This window comes from Taurulus bubalis, assembly GCF_910589615.1.
Source record: "Taurulus bubalis genome assembly, chromosome: 1".
Taxonomy (NCBI): domain Eukaryota; kingdom Metazoa; phylum Chordata; class Actinopteri; order Perciformes; family Cottidae; genus Taurulus; species Taurulus bubalis.
The window spans coordinates 41,687,277-41,706,330 of record NC_136589.1 but is presented as its reverse complement, the minus strand read 5'-3'; positions in this window follow the sequence as shown (position 1 = coordinate 41,706,330).

The following is a 19,054-nucleotide window of genomic DNA, read 5'->3' as shown; positions in this document are numbered from 1 at the left end:
AACCCCAGACGTGTTGTTGTCTCGCTGAATAGCCGCCTACGCATTGCTGGAACATTCAATTGCTTAAACGAGTTCAAAGGCGACTATGGGCGGTTGGTTTGCGTTACAGGTGTGTGTGTGTGTGTGTGTGTGTGTGTGTGTGTGTGTGTGGCGGAGTGCACACTGGCTGCTTTGAGTCCGAGGCCGGCCCCCATTGAGAAACTGGAAAAACAAAGACGGGCAGATACTTGCAGAGGAGGAGGGCTCTGCGGGAGGAATGCACTGTAGTAAGTTGCAGACGCTCACCTGTGAGGACATGCTTATGCACACACACGCACACACACACACACACACACACACATGCTAATCCGTCGACATAGCCGTGTGTCATTGCATGGATGCAGAACACGAAGGAAAACTTACACGCACACTTTCACCAGTAGAATATAATTTGGCTCAGTGCTCAAATCAATGTGCAGACACACACACACACACACACACACACACACAAGTAGTGCTGTGTGTGATGAACACTGTGCTGGCTTTCAGGACATCTGCATTGTTGACATACCAGCAGCACGGCTGTCATTTACTCCTCCGTAATTACACAGCTGGCTGAAGACGCAAAGCTGTCGTCTTTATTTATTTATCTCATTTTTTAAGAATGCCAGCAGGTAGTGAGACAAAAACAAAACTCTGGAGTGAGGAGGAGCTTTAGTGAGGATCGTAAAAACAAAGTAGATTATCATCATGCAGTGGGCTGCTCAGTCATGTATCCATCATTCTGCATCATAATAATGTGACATTTCAATTCAAAGTGCTCATTGAAGCTGATTTACTCACCGGGTGTCATGAAAAGCAAAGTAAATGCTGTTAGTGTTGGTTTTATTCTCCTTCCTTGGCCCGTTTAATTCTCATCTATTTATTTTTCAAATAGAAAACCAAATTAAAGCATCAAGATGACCTCAAATTTGTCTTTTATTTTTATTTTTGTGCTGGATTTAAACATTTTAAAAGTCTGGTTCAACATGCATCTCCTCCTGGCTGATTGCATAATGCAACTCCTGGGAAGCCAAGTTGTGAGAGATATGGTGGCTGCTCAGCTAAAACCACAGACATATTGTGTATGTATATATCTATTTAATAACATAATATGAATTAATAATGTCATTACTGTGGTTGCTCAGAGAAAACAGAGTGAAACTTCCACACACAAAGTTCAAATCTGCAACGCCTTTTGACTATTTCATGAAGTATACAGTATATATGACAATAAAAGAGGCGAGTAGAGAGGAATCTTTGTCGTCTGTGTTTTTATGAGAATGTGGATCTTTCAGATCAGTGCCTGAATGTATTGTGAATGTTCAAATCTTGTTCAGCGTGTCATGCAGCGTGAGACTCACTCTCTTCTGGTCTTGACTCGGCCTGGACTCCCTCAAAGTCTTGGTCTCGGAAAATAAACGAATAAATAAAAAATAAATAAATAAATTACATAAATTGCATAAATTAAATACATTAAATAAATTAAATACATTAAATAAAATTAAAATAAACTAGGACCATTGGAAACCAACATGGCTGAACAATAAATAATTAAAAAAAGATCCACACCCAAAGCAAGCTTCACTAAAACAAACTGCAGTAAAAAACGTAATTTGTCTCCTGACTGTCAATCCGAGTGTTGGACATATTGGATACAACAGCTGGGCCCCCAGTTGACTTCATGCTAACTTTCAGTTCTTGACAGTCTTCAAATCACAATTCAGTACCCATTCTGAAAAAAAAACACACAAACACATGTAATCGTCACCACAGATTGAGACAAAGCAAATAACCAAGCAATTTGCACACACCAGATCAACACAAATAACGATCATTCATATTCTCTGAGTACATTGTCTTCATGTCTCGCCAACATCAATTCTCAGTCATTTTAAGTACGTGTGGGTCCACGATTGACATTCATCTATGTATAATGACGCGCATTGCTCGGAAGCTGCATCCATCCTCAGCGCGTGACGGGTTCCTTGTTCCCGCCTCCGCCCCGTCACATTGTGAGGACGAATGCGGCGCTACGCCGTCGCTCCGTGAACTCGAGTGATGGCCGATGAGTAACGTCCTCGCTGTTCACTCACCGCATCATCCCTCTTCTGCTACTATATTTCACCTCCCTCATCCTCTAAATTACCCCAACCCCCCCATCCCTCACTTATTCCTAATCTCTCAACAACCTCTTCCCGGCCCGACCCCCCCACCCGATCGGGGTGCGCCCTCCAATCAATTAGTTTATGTTCTGTAATGACAGCAGCTGTGGCCTGCTGGGGCTCCATCGCAGTTAAGAGTGTTTTACTGCCCCGCGGAAAAAGAATCCCCCGGATGGGATGCCTCCCATTTGTTCGCCCCGGGGAGGGATGGATGCATATGTTCATCCGTCTCTTTTTTTCACAGCATCTGGTCTGTGTCATGGGCCGGCCGGCAACAAGCCGGATCACTTCGAGAGGGAGAAGCGGACACGGAGCGCTGTTTTCAGATTTTGCTTCGCTTTCTTAAAAGTCTCAGATATAGAAGTCATTCCATTTTTAACCTTTTAAAAACCAACCTATTTTTAGGCCCTTTCCTTGAAAATTGCATACCCAAACTAAAAAGTGTGTATCTCTGCTGTTATAATAAAAGGTACACATGTTAGATGTTGTTCAGATGTGTAAATATCAGTCTATATGTTACTGGTTAAGAGTAATTGAAGAGGATATACAGGAAAAATAAAAAGGTTTCAGGTCCGCCTATAAAAAAATTACTTTCAGGATGAATATTTCTTTGAGTTTAATTCAACTCTAACCCAAATCATAGCACAATATGTGCACATTCTCTCTGCAAAGCTTGACTTTGATAAAGTGAAGCAGAACAAAGTTAGAGAGGGTTTAGTACAGAGAACATTCAGACGAGGTCTCCAAAATTTTAATTGGGACTGAATTTTCTCATGTAACAAGGCATATATTTCACTTGTATATTACTTATGGTGTCCAATACATCCAAATACAGCAGTTTGGGGCTTTTTTTCTTCATAAAACAAGTTGTGATTTACAGTTTTCTATAACAATCACTCAGTCTTCCCTCCTAGGGGGGGAATCCAAAAATGAAAACTCAATAAGAACGTGTCACGTGATTCATTCGAGCAGGTGATGACAAGTGACACAAAAATAACCACGAAAACCAAACCTGATCCAATATTACGGGTAAAAAAAAGAAACGAGACAGATGTTGTCAATGTAGTCCGCTGTACAGGACGCTCTCAGCTTCTTGCACCTGCTCGGTCAACACATCACAACAAAGTGGCGCTGCTTGTGAATTCCCTGCATGCGGTGTGAACCTAAACAAACCCAGATTAAAAAGACACGTTAAAGTTATTCATCAAGTTCTCCACGGAGCCTGGAGGCTTAATGTCCGGTGTTGGGGGAGATGATGAAGTGGTCCCACTATTGATTGGCGAGTCCATGTTTTCTGGACCAAAAGCATCGCCTGGCCGACGTTGATGTACCTTTTTCCGATTTGCGCTTCATTCCCCGTTTGTCTCTTCTCGTGCATCGTAGCAATGAGCCGGAATTGGATTTTTAGGATGCTTAGATGATTGTATTTTTGTTCACTTAACATCACATTTGATCTGTAGTATATCTACAGCTTCTTTTATTCTCTTAATTTGTTCGCTTTCCTTTTTTTTATGGTAACACAACAATTATTTATAAAAAGAGTTAGCAGATTAAACTTGAGTTATTAATTTACTGCTAAACAATTGATTAATAATGTATACTAATTATTAGTAATGATATATTTTGTGTTATTCTGTAGATTCTAAGAGAATATAACTCTTAATCTAACAGCTCTCTGTAGTTATTTCTCTTTATCTCAGCTCGACTATTCCAGGAGCCAAAACACATCTGAACTCTGGTCACAACCCCAAAACGTTCCCCCATTTCACCATCTCCAGCTCCTCTCTGTCATCCTGCCTCTGTGAAGATAGGTTGATCCATCATGCACTCACACACACACACACACACACACACACACACACACACACACACATTCTCACATATATATATATACAGATATAAACACACACACACATTCTCACATATATATACAGATATAAACACACACAGACAGACTCGCCCACAAGAATGTCATTCCAGGGATAGCTTGATCCATCACAGATGCTCCGACACATCGAGTACAGACAGACACGCTCACACATGGTGCACACACACACATGGTGCGCACACACTGTGTTACACGCACACACGTGTCTACACATTCTTGCCGACATGTCTGTCATTCCAGTAGCTTTAACCATCACTCACACCCTTAGTTAGTTACACACACACACACACACACACACACACACACACACACAGGTACTGAGGATATCACTCAGTAATTGGGCAGTGTGTGAGCAGGCGGTTATGAGCCCTGAATGATTGTCAGGGGTCTCGCGGAGCCGAGAGACTCCGACAGCGAGACAAGGACCCGAACCAGAACCTATTCAGACCAGACCCATTTGGACCCGCCTCCTAAATCAGGGCTCGGTGGGCAGAGACGGGATGGAACCTTTTCAGATAAGTGTCATTTTCAAAAGATAGCGTGACGGTAGGGAAACACGTTTTTGGGGGATATCAACTCACATGTGTGCTCTGTCAACAATTTCGTAATAACTTTACATTGTAGAGTGACAAAAGAAACATTGAAACAATACACAAAATGGGTCATTCCAAAAAAATTACCAATTCAGTGAATTATACTTTCCGCGTAAAACAGCGGGACAGTACGAGGTCTCCACACGGCTCATAGCGCTTTAGTGCGGTATATCAAGACTCTTTGTACCGGCCTTCTCTGAACCTCAAAGCAATCATCATATTCTCTTTAACTAATATTCCTTGTCCATTGAATATTGATGTTTATTACCAAGAGATAACAGGTCTTCTTTCAAACCGTCTCTTTATTTGGAAGCACTGAAGCTTCCCAAAAAAAGAGAATTTTCCGTGGAGCAAACCGAGGGAGGAAGTCACACGGCCCGCCGCTTCCCGAAGGCTCAATTCTCCTCACCTCCTCTGTTCCCATGAGGCCGCTTCGCCCACTCTTCAAACACTCCACACACACACACACACACACACACACACACAATACAAAACCCACTTATTTCATTTTTTCATTTCCAGCAAATTTCTGAGGCTTTGCAGCAATATTGATAGAAAGAGAGCTCGGCCTCATGAGCTCAGGCCGAGACGGAGGGAGGGCACCCAGCCGTAGTGCATTGGAGGGGGGGGAATATATATATTACAAGGTCTTTTTTACAATGGCAATACAGCGGAGAGGCGACACGGTGGCAGACGTGCCGTTTACACGTCTGTTCAAGCGGTGCGACAGAATGTGTGGGTTTGACTTCATGCAGAGTTGTTTTGATTGGCTGTCTAAACGCCCCTGCCGTGGTCAATCACAATGTGTTTATGTGATTTGCAAGTGTATGGCGTTTTGAAGGAGGGAAACCCGCTGAGAATAATGATGTGGACCCAGTGGTTTATCCAGCGCTCTGGTGCAGCGTGTAGCCTGCATGAGCGGCAGGTTTATATGGCACAGGAAGTTATTATGACACTAATAATACCGGTTTCTCTCATGTATACTTCATTAGATATAGTGACAGGAGAGGATGATGCACAACTGTGGGTGAAAAATGTTTCTATGCTTTATCATGATCACCGTGTTTTTTTGAAATACAAAATCACAAAAACAATTTATTTACCACCTCAAGTAATTTTAGCATTTACACAAACAACCAATACTAGCATTTCTTCTCATGTGGATTGGCGATCGCAGTTCTGTTAAGAGCGGACAATGTTATCCATTTAATACATGAAAATCTATTAAGAGAGACGTGAATGTTGATAACGAGGTAGACGTAGTAGTCTGACGTGTTGCAGTCAAGATCACCCAAACCGAGACCAAGTCAAGACCAAGACCAGAGCGGATTGAGACTGAGAAGAGACCAAGTCAAGACCAAGATTTTGAAGAGTTGAGACCAAGTTGAGACCTAGACCAGAGGGTTTAGAGACTGAGAAGAGACCAAGTTAAGACCAAAGCCAGGTGAAACTGAGACAATACCAAAACCAGAGTGTATCAATACTGGGAAGAGACCGAGTCAAGACCAAGACCTTGAGGAGTTAAGACCAAGTCAAGACCAAGACCAGATTGTATAGATAATGGGAAGATACCAAGTTATGACCAAGACCAAGGAGAGACAGAGACAATACCAAGACCAGAGGGTATCAAGACTAAGACAAAACCAAAACTTTGAGGAGTTGAGACCAAGTCAAGACCAAGACTGAGACAATGCCAAGACCAGTGTATCAAGACTAAGAAGAGAACCAATCAAGACCAGACCTGTGTGAGTCCCACACTGTACGAAACACTGAACGATAAAAGGTTGAACATGCAACACCACTTTGATTGATCTGAAAGATCCACAATACCCTAGGAACAAATGAAGGATTCCTCTTCATTCATCTCTCTTTTCTTGCCGTTTTGCAAAGTTTTCCATTTGCAATCATAGTTATATCCCCACAGGTGGTTTTGACATAAAATCCAATCCTTTGTCTAAGACCAAAGGTAAGACTAAATTTAAAAAAATAGGATGAATTTTAAGACGAGACCTTCAAAAAGTGGTCGTGAGACCGTGACCCATCTTGTGTGCTGCAACATTGGTTGTCTGATCCCAAAAAGATCCCAAAAAGGGAAAAGCAAAGGCTTGCTCACAGTTGGTTTTAAGTCTAGATTGAGGTCTGTGCATAAGAACTCACTTCAGGAACAACATACCAAATGGCCTCCCATTGACGTAGGGCAACTACCCTCACACTGCCTACTGTTTCTGCCTGTCATTAAAATGCAGCAGTTAAACAGCAGATGGAATGTGAGACTGTACCTCAGACAGTTAAACACCTTGTTTGTGGGCTGTAAAAATCTAATTCCAGGTCAGCGTCGTGCCAGCAATTCACACTTGTGGTTTTCTGCAGTCAACAAGCTCGATGCCAAATTCCCACAGTTGGGAGTACAGCAGTGCCTCGGATCAAAACAGATTAACCTTTAATGCAACGAATATAGGAACATGGTGCCATACATCCGCAATATGTAGAGAGTTTGAAATTATGAGCATATTAGTTTTATGGGAGCATATTAGTGGAAGTTCACAAGACCGGTTTGCATTGTTAATCAGATGGCATGGATGCTTTTGCTTAAGATACATTTCTCCCCCACACCATTTAAAAGATCAAATCCAATTATTTTACTTTGAAGTCAATCTGATCGGATTTTAATTATGTTCCCTTTATGGTTTGTAGTTAGAATAAGTGCATTACATCAGGCTGCTTTGCTGATAAGATTGAACGAACCAGATCTTTAGTTTTCCGTAAGAGATATTTTCCAATCAAGATAGTCGCTCTTAGCTATGAAAAGGGTCTAAATACTAGTGTACTGAGAGTGTTAAAAATTACTTTTTTTCTGGCGTTTTGAACTGACAAATAAATGGGATTTTAGAGAGAAGACATGGGACAAAGTCTAGCAGCTGTATTGTGATCGTTCTTTACAGCAATGAGAAGAAACAAAGAAAGTACTTCTGTGTTCCATCTTCCATCCTCACAACTTCAACCACTCCAGGACCAATCAAATTCCATTGCTGTGATGACCTCCTCTTGTTATTTCTGAAGTATATTGTTCCATTTCCTCTGTGGCCCAGCAGGAGGAATGTTCTATTTCCTGCCCAATGGAGGGGTGTGGAGAGTTTGGGAGGGGGCGCTGAGTCAATTGTTCCTCTGCTGAAGCCAAGTTCGCACGACAAGACTTTCAAAGTTGTCGGATCGCTCTCGTAATCAGGAGTCTTGAAGTCATCGTGTTTAATTGTACTTTCTAAGTGAATATAATTATGTAATACTATGCAGGAGACAGGATTTTTTCTTCAATCAATCTATCGAACTTTCCTTGTAGACCTAGCTTTCTGATATTGTTGTTGGCAGACGAGCTCCCCAAATATGGGAAATTCATAGCCTGTTTCCTCGAGGTGCAACACAGCTTTTCTTCTGGGTTGCAAAATGCAACATATACAGTAGAGTTCCTATTTTTCCAATTGTGACTTGGACTCTCAGGTCCAGGGACTAATACAGGACTTTGGTCCAGGAGACCTTTCTATCACGTTTGCTGATAGTCTTGTGATTCACATTTCTGTGAGGATGGAAGTTTATTTTGAAAAGGCATTTTGCAAGTAAAAGAGTGGTAAACTGATAAGCTGAACTTGCCATGTCCAAAACTGTCTCTAGAGAGTAGAGGAGGTGTTTGACGAGATGGGAACTAGAATGTGTTGACCAATCGGATCCTTTTAAACCGATCCTGGTAAACATGCAGCAACGAGCATTACTTCTACCAAAAAGGGATGAGTAAGGAAAAAAGACCTAAGCAGCCTCTCACATCTGTTGAGGGAGACCATTTGTATCTCACTCTCTAGCTTTGATCCTTCACTTCCTGCAGATGGCAAAGATTTCCTGCCCTTGTCCGCATCGAATGCCAGAATTTAATTTGGGCCCCATGAGAAAAATCATCCCACTCCCATTCAGGATGGGAGGAGTTGTAGCTCAACTTCTCAAAGGTTTTGCATACAGCTGCATGAAAACCTTGCAAATTGCATGTTTAAAAAAAAAAGATTTCACTGCTCAGAGGCAGACTACTGTAAGTGACTTGTTCTGATGCACTATTTATTTTTCCCAGTTTGTGCAGGGAATGAAAGCCATGAGGAGGCGTGGGTGAAACTATGCACACATTGTGCAGGCTCCGGCACTCGGGCCGGGGCCCCGACTCATCACAGCTGTTCCACGCCCACATTCACACGCAGAGCAAGGAATATAAAGTATTCAAGCCGGCTACAGTATGAGCAAACTTTGGCAAACTTCTCAGCCATGTGTTGCTACGACAGAGATGAGCATCTGCGTCTGTTTAATAATTTTACTCCCAAGGTTTGTGTTCTGTTCAATGGAAATTATAAATGGATGCAGCCTGTTGGCCACTGAAAACATACTGGAAGATCTTAGACAATGTTTTCAACGATTTCAACAGTGGAATACGCTCCAACGTGTTTGCTTTGTTCCGTATTAAAGACATAGACATCTTAAAACATGTAAGTGGAACAAGAAAAAGGCAATACATATAAACAAGTGTAACACAAGGACAGATTTCACAAATCAAAACAAATAATTAACGTATCACACTGCATTGTTCCTCAGTTCAAATGTAGAATTACAGCACCATACAAAATATGCTAAGTCATGGAGGAAGAAAACAAAAACAAAGTTCAACATTTGTTCAATTTATTTCAGTGCATCCTATTAAAAAGGTATCTGTCCTCTGTTGCTTTCCTCAGGTTTTCGCATCTTTTTGTTTGCATCATATGCTGTACAGGTTGTAAAGTCCCTTCAAGTATAGTTGTGATATTGGGCTAAAGAAGATAGTATATTGACTTGACTTGTTTCTTATGGTGGCACATTCCAGGCAGAATAAGGTCCATAGACAAACAGTGGAACGGGCAAAACCTGGTGTTAAAATTTCTGTATGAATAGGAAAAGTTTAAAGCTGAAGCTCATGCCAAATTCCTCCCATGTTATCCATCGTGTTGATGGATGACATGAGAAGCCAGTCAGGCGGAGGGGCCTCACAATAACTGTCAAAAAACACACAACACCTAAACTTGATTTTGGAATTTAGTCAAATTGTACAGCTGGCTAAGTGGACAACTAAATTTCCACTTCATCTCCAGTCAGTAAGTACAACCAATCAGCTGCCATTGAGCTCCTTGCGCGTAACCGAGGTCTGCGGGTAGCTCGATATACGAGTACGGCCAATAGAATGGCACTTCTCTGCAAAGATAGCAGTTTGCTGCTGTTGTGGAGGGAAAAAAACATGTAACACTTCTTCCTGTTTTAGAAATTCAGCTAGCACTTTCTTTTTCCAAAGTGGCTGACAAGGATTACCTCAAGGGCTGACGTCGGCCATGTTGTGGTCTCCAGAGGGAATACAACCCTGCAAGCATTTTACACACAGCAACGACAACACAGGAAGCATCCAAACTCACTCTCAGCCAAATATCATATTATTATTCAGAACAACAAAAATAAACTGAGATCCTGATTTCACACCAAAATGCAGGCAATATGGATAAACACACATTTCAACCCTTGTTATGTTTTGCAACTAATTTAGCATGATTTGCAAATTACTGTGCCAAGATTGGCTACGGGTTTTTTTTTCCAATGTAGGAAGTGGTGTGGTGTTCTTAAACAGCAGTAAAATGTCAAGCATTTACCCCACAAAACACTATTTTAAATGTCTGGGGGAAACACCCTGGTTCAAACCAGTTAGACTAAGAAAACTAAGAAGCTTTCCCTTATCCAAGTGCATTGAGTCACCCAAAGCCCAGAGCATGCATGAGTCAAACTCCTTATATGAGACATCACCCAACCACATCCAAGGTAAAAGTCTTTATTTAAACCTGGACAGAGTGGTCACACTGGAAAACGGGGTGAAATGGGACTGCTCTGTCTCGTAAAAATGACATTCCCATGCACAAATATGTTTGTAAAAACCAACACAGGACTTTCATCCAGGAGAATGGTGTTTGGGTCCCTTATGTACATTTTACATTTTGAGCCAAACCGTGGTGTTTTTTACTAAACCTAACAAAGCAGTTTATTTGCGTCTTTAATGAAAAACTGAAACTAAACTGAGACTAATCCTGGAGAAAATAAACATAGTTCAGAATGCCGTTTAGTTGTATGGGAAATACATTTTGCAGGAGATGGGGTCGCATGGAGATAAAGCAAACTTTCCGACACTCTCCTCCAAGATATGCAAGCAGTAGTTTGTGTAAAGAATGTAAATAAAGAGAGCTCGACATTAAGTTCAAATACCGCTTTCTTTCTCACCTCCCGTGACCGTGTGGACTTTGTGTGCTTTGAAAATAGTAGCGCCAAGGTCGAACTTAGTTAAGATGCTGTACTTTAAAAATAAACACCTGAAAAGAAAAAAACCTTAAAGGAATACAACAATACAAAAGTCTTTGGATTATCAAAAGGTTTGTAGCTTGCCGTTTCGAGGAGAAATGACAGATGCAATTAGCTTTGATTTCCAGCAGCTACAGTGGACGACGTTTACAAACCAGTTACAGCAACAACAATAAAAAAGAAAAGAGGGTCAAACCATATCAAAATGATAATAGAAACATCTCAAAGTTACCTATATTCTACCCACTGAGCAGCACACGCTTCCTCAACCTGCTGAATTGGTTTGTACCTCTTGGAACCTTATAATCAGTCGACAGCTCCATTGTGTATCTCCAAGAACAATAGATTAAAAAAAGGTACATAGCAACAGCCTCACACATCTCACTAGCATCCCCCTCCCCCAGTCTCCACAGTGTCAGTGGCGCCCAGACCGTGGAGGTTAAGTGGAGCTCAGAGGAGTAGCCCAGCTGTGATGAGGGACCGCAAAGCCCATAAGCCACCAGTCTCGGGGTCGGTGGGCACCGCGGGAAGCTTTTGTAGGACCTGTGGCGAGAGTGGCTCTGTGTGTCGAGCGCCGGGGGGGAATATTGGATGCGAAGGAGAGAGGAATGTCTCGGCCCGCCTCGCCGACGTGAGAAGAATACCGTATTGTCTTTTTCGGAGACGAGCCGAGGCGCTGTGCACGCTGTGACATTTCACTCTGAAAAATTAAAAATGTCAATAGTACAGTGCTGAGCTAATTCTGAGCGACGTCGCCCCACTTTATGTCATTTATTGGACGGCATCTGATTCTTTTCCCCCGCCAGAATCCGGACATACAGAGGTCCTCGTCTGAGAGCTGGCAGCTTGTTTGTGTGTTTGCTCCTTAGGGATTTAATAAAGAGAAATGCTGCCTCAGCATAGTCATCATTGATTACCATAACTTTTATTTAATCAGGTAATATCACTCAGATTGAGATCCCTTTTGCGAGACAAACCAACGAACGGAGAGAGAGAAAAAAGAAGCATCATAAATAGTCCGAAAGCCTCTCTTTATAGATTATATACGATACAGAAGGTAACATCTTCCAATGCGACGAGATGTTCAAGGTTTAGAATCGTACTTTGTGAGAGTCTTTCCAGACTTGGATCCAATGGGGGATCTGAAGCAGTCATTGTCCGATGGAACCACATTCATTCCGGATGATTCTTCATCTTATGATTTCTGTTTAAATGCCAATGCTCCAATGTGCCAATGCGGGAAGCTGGGTGGTCTTTCTGGTGCAAGATGTGTGGTCGATTGGTGTGAAGGGTTAGGGTTATGACCTTTGTCCCATCATAGACATGCATATCTGTATTTATTGTAAGCATCCTTACAAAGCAAAGGTGTCCGAAGTTGGAAAACACACTATCATTGGCACTCTTCTTTGCTGTAAGAGTTCAAAAAGTCTTTACTCCATGGAAATATTTAACATCTAGATCACAACCAGAGCCAATTAACACGTTGCAAACAATAGTGTGTTGTTGAGCTTTGTTGATAACTGATAACTTCAAGAGCAATTCTATACCTTCATTATTGGTCACAAGAGTCGTAAATATCTCATTTCCCTATTATGGAAATATGGGTCCTTCCCCAAAACCAGCCTTGTCTTTACTCCCAAGTCGTTGTCCGATGCTTGGTCGGTGGCCGGGCGGTGTCAAACTGTGCAGCTCTACATTGCCGAAGTGAAGCAGGTTTCCACGTGACAGAAGGAGGCGGTTGATGTGGATGGGTTAAAAAAACACTGAGCGTTTTTACCCAGAAGACGCAGCCAATTAAACTGGGAAACAAACATGCTTATTTTAATTTATTTCGCTCAACCTAACAAAGGAAGTTTTGTTCCCTAACTCTAACCAATTAGATTTTCCTGTGAACAATTCATTCATTCAGTTCATTTTTTAAAAGACAAATTATGCATGTAATTAGGGGGAAATTGACACATGCAAAACTGAAGCTTCTGCGGTAGGGAGAGCGTCATTGCTTGAAGGTCACTGACCGAGATCATGATCATGATATCAGAGCTATATGTCAAATTGAGGCGCAAAACATTACATTCTCTTCTTCTGAAAACACATCAAAGGGTTAGAGTTCATGCTTGACAACTTCCCCAGACACTGAATGTATTGTGTGGGCGGTTCTGCTTCTGTTCTAAAGTTTTGGGTTTTAACAGCCTTGTTTTTTTCTGGCTGATCACTTCTCCACTATGTCCATGTTTCAAAGTCCTAACACATCTGTTTTGGTTTATTACAGAGTCACTATCCTCGTAATAGAATTTGTTTCGGGAGTGAGTTCAGAGGAATCCGATCCGTCATCATCCGTCGATGCCGCCGACCCATCAGCCCATCGCTTTGACACTGACATCCAGAGATGCTCAGTGGAGGTCCAGATAGCAGAGGCACGCTTCCCCTCCCCACAAAAAAGACAAAGGCAGCCTCTCTGTGTACAAATGCTGCATTATCCAGTTAATTCCTGGAGCGCTGGATCGAGATGCATTTCCCTGCAGACTGTTAGAAGGAAGAATGAGTTCAGACCAAAGCTGAGAGGCATGACTGTCTGAGCTTTGTGTTTGAGCAGCAAACAGCACAGCGGGGAGACAATTTCCAGCCTGCAGGCAAGGAGGCTAATCTCCCAATTAGGTATTAAATGTGCTCATTAAAAACAGCAAAGGCAAACATCCCGGAATAATACGGTGAAAAACAAAACAAAAAATATGTCTTTTTTTGTATGCAATCTTTGAGGCAACCGACATGAACGGGGGCAACGTTGCTGCTGTATATGCAATCAGGGACTCTTTGAAGTTGCTGTTTGCAGTCAGCGTAAGCAATGCCTCGCAGTAAGCGTATCGCTTTACAGGCCTCGCTCGGCTCCTGTGGTGCATATAATACTTGAGTGGGTCGTTTGTTTGATTCTCAGAATTGAGCTAACATGACTCTTGCCCGACATGGCGCACTGAAGCGCTCCACTGTGGAAAAAGCATCGGTGCGTCACACGGAGTGTTTTGTTCGAGCGTTGCAACGGTGTTTATTTCTCCAATTGGCCGGTTTGTTATTTCCACACTTAACACATGCAGGAGTGGGTAATGATGCACTGCATGTTACCCGCTCATTGGAGTATGTTACCACTCGAAATCCATTTACGATCCGTTTTTATGCTCAGTTATTACAGGTGGCGGCTGAGAACTGCTCAAATTTGTTTCAATTTTCATACATTTCATTTAATAGTGACCACTGATGACGTCCAAAAGAAAACTTTCCCACAGGTTTATACAACAGAGGACTAAACCGTTTAAACAGAAAAAAACACATGAAAAGAAAGGCTTGGTGTGTAATTAAATGAAGGGTTTACTTGTATTACTATTACTATTGTGTACATATGACATACATTATGTCTGTCTGTCCTGGAAGAGGGACACCTCTTCAGTTACTCTTTCGCTATTTTGTGCATCTAAGTATAGCAAGACTATATGAGCCCCAGTTCCCCCAAAACTGGGGGCAGAATTCTTCATCAGGAGGTCTTCCTCAAAACAAACTGCACAGCCTGGCCTTACAAGAGCATATAAGTCTATTGTACATGTTTATAACACAATTAAACCATAAATATTAACATAAACCATAAATATGACTCGAGAGGACTTGAAAGTGACTCGAGAGAGCTCCCCAAGTTATGGAAATATCTATTTTTATATCCCTAGCTTGATGCCACACATGATTGGCGCACCTTTCTGGAAAGCTTACGACCTACGGAATCCGCCAATTGCACCAAAACCACAGATGTCAACCACATTCCAGCAAAAAAACTGAAATATGACTTACTTATGGGTGAAACAATATTTCACACAGCCTTGCTTGGTATGTATTGGTGCATCTGCTTGAGCAGAGACCCTCTGTTGTGGAACCAGAGGCGTCCAAAATAAGTTTTCTTTGAACACGGAGGTTTATTTTGAAGGAAAAAAACTGAATATTATCAGAGGAAACTGACACGACGTCCCCGACACGTTCAACAATGATACTTCATGGGTTCCGAGGGCATCGTTTAAAGTTTAGGGTCACTGATCTAGCAAGAGTGTTATAACGTTCATCATTTTACTTACATTTGCTTCTTTACAGAAAAATGTTCCTCTTAGCGTACACTGCAGAGATGCATTTAAATTAAGTATAAGTCAAATTACATGGAGCCAAAGAAAGATATGTTGTCCCTGATCTTACATCTGATCTCTGAGATATATGATACTGTGTGTGTGTGTGTGTGTGTGTGTGCGTGTGTGTGTGTGTGTGTGTGTGTGTGTGTGTGTAAACTCTGTGACCATAAAAAACATGAAAGTAGACAGTTGTCTTCATCATTTTGACATTTAAACTAAAAGTCAAATGCATTCGTAAAAAGCGTTTTAACAATCACGTTCATCACAGGGGACATATTTATAGCAATAAAACCAAAAAGGGGAAACAAAACATCAAGATAGGAGGCTGGACATGGAAGGGATGCACATTAATAATGGACCAGATTTGATTACCAGCGGAGGAAAAGAACAAACAATCTTGCTCTACTTTCTGGTCTGTTTTCAGTGTCGGTTCAAATCACGTCACAACTAGAAATAATTTGCTTACGAATGAAGGACAACTCCACATTATCATTGTAAATACTAGATTTATTGCATTCACTTTTGGAGGCATATGTACGCACAACATATGTCAAATGATTTTGTCTCAAGTGAAACAACAGCGTGACCTTCAATTCGCTTTATCTCCAAAAAGACAGGCGACCATTTTTTTGTTAAAGTACAGACGTGTCCTGAGTTGAACCCGGGATAATCAGATAAAAAAAAGAAAGAGTGGAGACTAATGACAGAAAACAGATAAGAAAACCTAGAGGAAGTAGTTCTGCTTATTATCGTTCAGTTATATTCGAAAAAGTACTAGTTATTCAAAGTTTTTAAAGAGCTCCTTAGTCGTCCATTGCTATTAAGATAATTCAGATTTTGTGGGGAAACATTTTGCACCTCTGGGCTGGAGCTAGCACAAGTTCACCAAAAAATAAAAACATGGTTTTACAAAAGATCACATCTGTGATTTTTGGTTTCCCCAAGTCATGGTATCTGGCGCCTTTTCTCTGACCTTTGAACCTTTAAACCTTTAAACCTTTCGCTTTCCCCGATGGATTTGTTCAGTTGATCCAGTCACAGAAACCAAACCCCCCAAAAAATAAAACAAAGTACGCCACATTTCTGTTGCCTTGATTCAAACAGACATCTTGGTCTCATCCCAAGAGCAGCGCTGAGCTGTGCCGCATTTTGGCATGGTGGTCCAGGGAGGTCACATGACACCATTGCACCCAGGACCAATGTGAAGATTTCAAGTAATCAGCAGGGGGGTGTTCTTCGTACGTGGTTCAACAAAGTCGATCAAATGTCCTATTATCCATCTTAAATTAGCGAGATGATTGACATCAAGCTAACTCGGTTTCTCCACGGCAAATCCGTGCTGAAACGGTCTCTTTAATTCGAACCAGACGTCAGTCACCTGGATAAATGCGTGCGCCCGTTCCTCTTCAAAGGGGGAGGAGTCGAGCACAGATTCGATGATCTTCAAACGCTACAAGGGGAAATAAACTCAGAGAAAAAGTCTCCTATTTCTCCGTGGAGGAGCAGGAGATTATCATGACTACGTATGATGAATTTAAGTCCATAATCATGGCAAAGTCTAATGGTGCGTTCACATCCAAAGCATAGCGAATATCCGCAATACTTCCTGTTTGCGAACGCAGCATAACGGCGCCCCCGCTGGTCGGGCTAGAGTCACATAAGCATTCCAAAATATCCAGTTAAATGCGTCAGTGTTGGGAAAATGTATCGGCTAATTTTAAGTGCCTCATCACCCAAATCAATCAGATTATATTTATTTAAATGTGCCTGCTGGCAGTATAATATACAAATTAATATATACTTATATATGTACTGTATGCGCGTATATCATATATGTGTATATACATGTATGTGTAGATTACCATATAACTAGGAGTTTGAATCTGTGTATGGGCGGATCAGTACCTTAATCATGTTCTACAATAATGATATGTATGGTGTACTAATAACACTGTCATATAATTACAGTGCTTTCAACAAATCCATAAGTTTCTTAAGCGCTAAATAAACGTTACGAACAGCACAGCCTGCACAGCGGTACGCAGAATAGGGCCCTGGTTGTTTTAGATGTAGAAGCTCTGAAGACATTCAGATTCTGGAAGACATGTATCCTCTCAGAGAGAAGAAGATGGTCTTTATTAATAAAATGTATATTGAGGCACATTACATCTTCCCCAAAAAACTATATTCTTTAGTGACGTGTGAATGTTACTTGAAATGAAAACTGTAATTGTTGTTTGTTCACACCTGGAGGGGACAAGACAGAGAGAGGTAATAAAGAAAGAAAAACATCTAAAAAATATAAGCTGTCCCGACTCTTTAATTTAAGGCCGTTCTCCTGTCTGTCATGACCCGGCTTCAGGCGCGCTCAGGGTCGATTTGCAGTCAGGGTCATAAAAGACAGAGGTTGTCACTGCACCCCACCTCTCTGTGGATGAGGTCAACCTGCAGACGCAGCTAACCAGGTGAAAGAGAAGAAGAAGAAGAAAAAAAGAAGCATAACAAAAACGACACGCTGATTCAGTCTCTCCTTTGTTGCCGTCACCTCGAGCGGCTTTCAAAAGCCGGATTGACAGCAGTTTACCTTGCTGCGCCCGACACGTCCATCATCATCCTGCCAATTCCAAGCCCAGATTTTGCAACACCGAAAAACGAGTTCCCTCCTCCCTCCTCCCCAGAGTATCAGTGACAGAGCGTCCGAAGCCTCGTCCCAGCGTATGCCCTGTAATAACCGATTGTGACGGGCACTTTGTGCTGCTGAATAGCCCGTCTGTCTGCTGGACTAATTCTACAGCGTTTGGCACGTAAAAGCAGCTGTCAGCAAAGCCCGTCTCAAATAACATATCTGTGGAGTAATTGATAAGAGCAGCAGAGAGTGTGGTGGTGCTTTATGTGTTTCCAGGTGTGTGTGTGTGTGTGTGTGTGTGTGTGTGTGTGTGTGTCTGTGTGTGTGTGAGGTCATGCATTTCTGAGAGTTTTTAAACAATGACTGAGTCACTGTGTGTTCCTGTGTTGTGGAGGAAGGGGTTGTTTGCTTTGGCGGAAGGAAGGAAATTACACTTGACTTTACATTTACTTTACAAAAAGCTACAAAATAAAAATGTTCTTCTAAATAAGCCGCCGCAACATTAAAATCTTTTGTTGCGAGATGACAGACTTTCTTCTGCAGGTAGTTTCATGATCTTAAAAAAGTTAGTCATTTTTACACATTACCCACAGTGCATTATGAAGCTAAAGTTATTGTTAGCAAAAATCTTTAACTGCAAATAAATCATTGAGCATTGTTCATTGTCACGAGAGACTGCAGCTGTGAAGCCGCTGAAGGAAGACAGAATGCATCACCTGCACACCAGCTCAAAGATATGATGTTAATGAATGATCAGTGTAAATAATCAGTGGTTCGTCCTTCAGTCAGAGGATCGGCGTTTAGTCCATGTCGATGTGTCCTTGGGCGAGACATTAACTATTGTGTGTGAATGTGTTGTAAGTCGCTTTGTATAAAAGCGACAGCTTAACGTAATAATGTAAATGTCAAAGCTATAATATTCCTTATGAGGAATCACCAACCACCTGGAACACTCATTTCTTCTTCTTCTTCTTCTTTTAATTGGAAGGCAAACTCTTCAGGTCGCAACTGGCCTGGAGCCGGTCCTGCCTACTGCCATGGCCCTGCTGATGGAACCGGCCTGGAACCAGGCCTGCCAGCTGCCATGGCCCTGCTTTCTCCTCCCACTGCCCCTGGGATGCCCCTCCTCTCTACCTCCTTCTGCTTAAGGGATCGTGGCTATCTGGATCATGGACCATGCTTACTACTCATTATATGAATCATATGAGTCA